We start from the raw sequence: 7,872 nt of genomic DNA, 5'->3' as shown, positions 1-7,872 counted from the left end.
ACTTACTTGTGCAATAATATCATCTTAATAAACGAACAAGTTAAAGCTGCATCTAATACATGAATTAATTTTACACTATGTTTGCTTTAAAAATAGGACAAAAGTTATTCATATATTAACTTTATACAATGTTTGGTTGGTTGGTTCCAAATGTTGTATACAAATTATTCATGTATACGGTAGTTGGTTGCGTTTTATGTAATCCTACTTTAGTAATGCTTGCATAACTTGAGAGCAAATCTGTGTATAACTTATGCAGGATAGAAGGTGTAATAAATTATGCGAACATTAATTATACATGTATAAAACTTGTGAATTACACATTTATCGCTATCAATTACTTTTTACCTTTTTAATAGATGTATACTAATTTACAACAAATCAAATACATTAATACACGTAAAGAAGCACTACCAAAAATTTCTTATCTTGTTAGTTGTTTTATTATGTTGAATCTAGTTGATTATTTTCTTTGGCGGTAAGACAATGATTATTTTAGTTTCTTGTTTATTTAATTAAGGCTTAAGTCATCAGCGTCTCTTAAAGTTGTCCGCATAATTCACTTAGACGCTCCAACTAATAGTAGTACCAATCGAACACTTTTATCTATATAATAATCGTTTCTATTAGACATTTTTTGATAATCAACAAAAAATGTGAAGAGTGTGTGATACACTTGCGGTGACGTGGCAACATGACTAATTAAAAAATAACATTTGGCATTGGGCCCAAAAATTATAAAAAAAAAAGGGAAAATTAGTAAACTAGTCAAAATATGTAACATATTTAGTAAAAATATCCATACTTTATAAATATTAGCAATAATGTCAAAAATGTCATTATTTTAAAAAATTTATGTGTCTCAATTTTCTTCCTATTTTATCTCTCTTTTTCAATTAATTCTATACATCCTTTTTTAAAAATAAAAAAAAACATTTTCTCTCATATTTATCTTTTTTAATTGTTAATTCTCTCTTTCATTTAATTTTTTTACTCTCATGATTATCTTTTCTGATTTTCCTTCAACATTCAAGTTGCAAAAATTTTTTTTGTCATATATTTTGGTTGTTTTTTTAATCCAAAATTGAATCAACGAGAATCCCTTTGATTAAGGTATCTCTAATCTCTATCCTATTTTCAGATTTCTTTTCTAATTTTATTTTTGTTTAAATCTTAAAAAAATGTTGTTTGTATTTTTCAATTTCTGTTATGATTTACTCTCCAATGACTGAATCCAAGAGGCTTACTAGAGGTATTCATCTTAATCAACCAATTTCTGGTGATTTTTCATCCTTTAATTTATTTATTACTTAACAAATAGTGTATAATGTATGATCCACTGCTAAAATGAGGGAACAAAGAGGGTAAGAACATTTACAAGACTCATTGGTGTGCAAAACTTTTCTCAAATTCAGAACGCAAATGTAGAATCTTTGTCTACTCGTGAGGATCTTGAAAAAGACGACGAAGATCGGATAGTTTTCGAACAATTTTCTATTAGTTTGTTTTGTATTTATAGTTATTTAGAATTTGGTATGCTTTCTTAATTTGTATTCAAATCACTATGTATACTATCAATATTTGTATTTATTAAAAATTTCATGTTTCATGGTTTATGAATCTTGTATTTGTTCCTAATTTGTATTCATCCAAATGTATGTCAACTAGTTATGTATTTTATTTATAAGAAGAACAACTTTCTATTAGTTTATTTGTATTCGAATACAAATACAAATAATAGACATATTGGAATGAATACGACTTAGAAAAGGAAACAAGATTTTGAAAAGAAAAATAAATACACAGTGAAAAATATATACGAATACAAATATATTTATTAAATAGCTACATTTTATTTGACATATATATTGGAACGAATACAAACTAATAAAGGTATGACAACTGAATTTGACATTTTTTTCTAATTTGTATTTATTCTAAAGGTATGTCAACTAGTTATGTATTTTATTTAAGAATGAGTACACCAAATATTCAATTATTTCTTTTCAATTTTATATTTCATTCACTTTTTCATCATACTAATTTTTTGTATTTTATATATTATTATACAAAATTCTAAATAAAAACTAGAATAAATAAAAATACAAATAAAATACATATTGAAATGAATACATACAGGATTTTTGAAGAAAAAAATAACTATATAGAGAAAAAATATATGAAAATACAAATATATTTCTTAAATGACTATATAGATAAATTCGGCATACCTATTGGAATGAATACAAACTAATAAAAAACTATAATAAATATAAATAAAATATATTGTGGAATGAATATAATTTTAAAAAGATAAAAATTCTGGAGAAAAAAAATAAAATTTAAATTTTATTTGAAAATGTAACTGATGAGAAAATTAAGGATGCTTGCCTTTTTTTTTTTGAAATATTCCCCTCCTTAATTTTCTCCTTTTTGTTATTAAATAATTATACTCTTTAAATAAAAATAAATAATAAAAACATAAATAAGATACATAACAAACTAAAATGATATTTTTACTAAATATTGAAATTGTTGCTAATGAGTCCTCTTAAATGCTAAAATATTGACATTTTGAAAAATTTCCACACACATTTAATATCTAATTTTTTAAAAAAGAAAAATGAAAATGTCAACCTATTCTACCCCACCTTACCCCACCCCACTCCAACCCCCTTTCATCTTCGTCTTCTTCCCCAAAACACATTCTTTCTCAAATTACAAAATCTTATTCTTTTGAAATAACTTCAAGATTATGTTTTTTTTCATACTAAGAGTGAAGAAGAAAGAAACTTTTGTTGGCGATTATTCAATTCTACATCGATGACAAAATGAAATTGATAGCTCCAAAATTATTTCTATCAATTTTTTTTATATCATTTTTGATAAATTTAATGACCACATATGAATTTGAGTAAAAATCTTTGTTTGAAATTGTGATAAATAAATATCGGCTAACTATTTTTATACGTAAAATTCATTTATCTTTTTTCATCTTCATACTTGTTCCTTGTTTTTATGAGATTTGAAATAAATCATACGAAGACTTTCTTTTAAATCTGAATCTTTATAGTTGATTTTCATTTATCTTCATATTTGGAAGATATAAATTTTTTGTTTATAAAAAAGAAAAAAAATAGTGTTAGAGCTAAAATGAAGAAAGTTTTGTAAACTAAATTATGAAGAAGATGATATATAGGGAGTGGGGTGTTTTCTTTTTTGAAAAAAGTGTAAATAAAGAAGAAAATATTTAAAGTTAATTATAATGCCAAGTGTCAATAAAAGAAGAAAAAATATAAAAAAATAAATAAAAAAGACACTATTTTAAGTCTTTTCACGCGCTTCAGAAAAATGCAATACACAATTTTTGCGATATCAGCATTTTGTGTCTAATAGGTACATGTTTTGAACAATTTAGGTGTTCAATAGGTACAAGTCTCAGTTGAGGTGTCTAAGTGAATTACGCAGACAACTTTGAGGAGCGGTATATGACTTAAGCCTTTAATTAATCTCTTTGCAATGCACATCCATACATGCATTAATCTATTTTAAATTTTTGGCTATTTACTTTAAATTGATTAATCCTATTCAATATATAGATTACATAATTGCTATTTATTTGTTATTTACTTTATTATCTTTAGCTATTGGTATTTATTTAATTCTAATATGTTATTTAGATAGTTATTTATTTTAACGGGTATGATAATTATTAGTTCACTAAAATTTTTTGGAAATTAAAAAAAAGAATTAGCTCACTAATGTATTATAAAACTACCTAATCAATACTTACATAATTAATACCTACATTATTAATAGCTCCTCTAGAAAAATAATACAACCTCAGAATTAAATATATAACAACTAATTTGAAATTCTTATAAGTTATATTGTATCCCTCATATGACACGACTAGTTATTTTTTAAGTGACTATGAAAAATAGTGATATTTTGGGCCACAAGAAGAGACAATATAACGTCTTAATAATCAGAGAAGTTAAAAACTTTTTAATCTCTTTGGGTGTCAAACACTAAAGAGAATATAATAAAATTAATCTAAACTTTTTAATCTCTTTGGGTGTCAAACACTAAAGAGAATATAATAAAATTAATCTTTTTTGGTCATTGTGGGGATTCGAGTTGGTTAAAAAATTAAATTGCTTGTGTATTTGAATGAAAAAGACATTGTGCTCTGTTGATAGGAAATGGAGCAGGTGTCTTTTTCCCTTTTTGATATATATACTATATGCTTTTGAGAACCATAATGGAGTCCACAGAGAATTATATTATAGCACAATCAAATTGTTTTATAGTAGTTTTTTTTTTTAATTTTCCATGTGATGCTTGATAGTAGGTCTTATATTGGGAGGAAGTGCTGTCTATAAAAAAAATTATACAATGTCATATTTAGGGGTTGAACTCGAGATGTTTAAATTTTTTTTAATGTTTAAGGTTCAAATTCAAAATATTTGATTAATAATCTCATCCATTCACCATATGATCCTCTTGTGGTTTTTTATAATAATATTTCTTTTGTGAAATTTTTTATAATAGTATATTTGTTAAGATATTTTATTCTATTGATATATCACAATATTATTATAAAAAGGGTAAAGGGTCAAATATAATTGTACCATTGGAAATAGTTTAAATATATTCTTTGTTATATTTTAGGTCTAAATTTACCTCTTTCGTTGTACTTTGGGTTCAAATATATCCTTCTAATTATACTTTGACACAAATTTACCCTCAATTTTAACGAAAAACACGTGACAAGCTAAAAATCAAATAACGCATCTCGGATTTTAAATACTTAATTCTTTTAGAAACTCATTTCCTCTACTATGATTTTTTTTCTTTGCATCTTCTTCTTAAAAGAAGGTAATAATTTATCGTATTCAAAAATTAATATGGTTTTTCTTTTTCTTTCGAATTGAGGTTTTTTTAAAAAAAAAAATATCATGCTTAACGTCTTCTAAAAAGTGTCAATATTAATCAAGAAAATACACTACTGAGATACGTTCTAAGAATTTTCAGCATCCAAAAATCGATGACTCCCTACGTTTATTATTTTCTTGTTCTTTTATAATAGTAAGAAGATGTGGGTACAATGATTAATTTTATAATTTGTGAGAGAAAAATGCAGCATAATGATATAGCGTGATATGCATATATTATTATTTTTGGTACAAGAAATTTAAGAATAGAATAATGAATGAGAAAAATGAAAATAAGAGCTTAAAAACGAAGGGAATGAGTTGGATGAGTTACACAAATTAGTTTCTAAGCATATTGAGAGTAAATAATTTGATTTTGAGTTTGTCATATGTTTTTCCATCAAAGTTAAGAGTATATTTGTACCAAAGAGAAGTATATTTGGACTCAAAGTACAACATGAGAGGCATATTTGAACTGAAAGTATAATGAAGGGTATATATAGACTCTTTCCTTTAGTATATGGGTATATTTGACCCTTTACCCTTATAAAAATATATGATATAACATAATATGGAAAACTAATTTGAAGAATAATATAGTTATTAAAGTGAAATATTTTCATTGTTGATATTTGTTGTAGAGAGATTTAATTATTATACAATAACTAATTAAGAGTGACAAATGGCCAGGTTAAAAATGGATTAATTAAAAATCATAATATATTAATGTCATTAAAATTTTTAGCCCTCTTTATTAAAATTAATATTTATTAAAGCTAAAAATTATTTTTAACATAATGAGTGATAATAATGGGACCCCTTAGTTTTTGTTCATTCTAATAAGTGCATGTACAAACGACATAACAAAAGGGCCAGCCAATTCTTGAACTATCCGTATGATATTGATATCTAATTCGCTTAAAGTTTTGACAGAATTATTCCTTGTTCACACAGGAGAAGGAAATAAATAAAGGGAAAAACTATATAATTAGAGATACGTCGCTGGGATATATACTATTATTATATATACTTTGAAAATGTTACCTATTTTACTATTAATTAAAAGTTTAAGATATATTAACGAGTGAGATTCGTTTGTATTTGATGTGATTCGCACATATCTGAGATGGAGAGTGACGAGCGAGATGAGAGAGGTGAGTGAGATTTGTTATATATACCAGATTCATGCCAATCCACTTGATTAAGAATAAATTACAATTAATTTTAATTTCATGTATTCTAAAGACATGTATTTGAGTATATCTAATAACACGAAAATCTAATAATATATATAATAATACAAAGTAAAATGTATTTAAGTAATTAACTCCTAAATTAAAAAAATTTATTACCGTTTAAATGAAACATTTGATATTTGGTCGTCTATCTACCACTTCAACCACTACTTCTTTAAGGTTATAAGTAAATAATAAAAACTAAATGGTGAATTAAAAAGTGGTCAACTGGATCAGGTTATTACAAGAATGTACCTAATTTTGGTCCCAAAAACGAATTATTATTACTATTAATTGAGGGGTCGCGACAATATCTCCTTGCGTCATTTTTTTAGTTGTCATGTGTATTAAAAATATTTGTTTCAAAATAATTGTTAATTTAAATAATTAATTGTTTTTTTTAACTTTGTCATTAACACGAATTATGCTAGAATTAAGAGAGAGATATATTAATAAAAATTAAAGAATTACTTCCTCTGTTCACTTTTATAAGGAGTTCAAAAAAATATACTTAAAAAAGGAAAAATATGTTGAGAGTGAGATTCGGACTCAAGTTCAACAACGTTAAAAAAATCTTAAGCACCCATTATAAGCCATTGGGCCAATCAATCCACTTGATTATTGGGTGCTTTGCGTTAAGCTTATAGAAATGCTTCTTAATTTATACATCGATACATATAATATGATACAAGGTTAATGGATGCTCGAGCATCGACAGACTCTATGAGGGTCTGCCCTTGCTAGTCATTGTTTGACTTGGCACACTCATTAAGAAAACAATTACTGATATAAATATTTTTACCATATTGTCTCTACTAATTGATGTTTAGTATTGAATCTTGAAAAATGATATAGAGAATAATATTTGATGCCAAGGTTAAAACATGAAAAGAAAAAGTAATCGTATTTTCTTGATATGCCAAAACTGATAAGTAAAATGAAAATTTACTTTCTTCATCCAACAATACTTGTCCAATATACTAATAATAGATGTCCAACAATATTTGTCCATTTTATGAAAATTCATGAATAATTTTACACGTAGTTCCTAATTTACCCGTATCATTAATTATATAAACATTTTCCTATTACATTTTTTAAGACATAGCATTTATTATATTCAAAGAGTACGTGATATAGATAGTAGAATTATCCTTCTATTATACTTTCTTAAGGGATGTGCTAAGTCAATGGTGGACAACTATTATTGAACAGAGAAAGTATTTCCTCTGACAAATAAAAGTAAACAGAGAAAATAATAAAAGACATATTAGTGAACGGATATTCCTCATTAACTTTCCTGAATCAAACTTTATCATAACAACTAAAAAAGAACGAACGAAAATATAAATTGTTCAGCCCAATCCCCACTATCTATAAGTGGGATAGTGGAGAGTGGGCATAAGAATGTGTAGCTCTTTTAAGACCACAACTGTTTATAATTATTATTGAAAAAGAAAGATTTTTATCATAAAGGAGGAGGAAAGAAAATGATGAAGCATAATGATAATTTATGTAAAACACGCAAAGTTGATGTAGGGGCACTTCTCTATAGGCGTGCATGCAGTCAAATATTCATCATCATGTTTAATCTAATATGGGAAAACGACGTTACTACATATTTAACTTGAAGGGTTCCATTATTTTAGAGGGTCCAAATCTTAAACCCATTAAGTAATTATTAGTCAAAATTCAAGCTT

This window comes from Solanum lycopersicum, chromosome 7 (genome assembly GCF_036512215.1).
Source record: "Solanum lycopersicum chromosome 7, SLM_r2.1".
Taxonomy (NCBI): domain Eukaryota; kingdom Viridiplantae; phylum Streptophyta; class Magnoliopsida; order Solanales; family Solanaceae; genus Solanum; species Solanum lycopersicum.
This window is presented reverse-complemented; position numbering follows the sequence as displayed.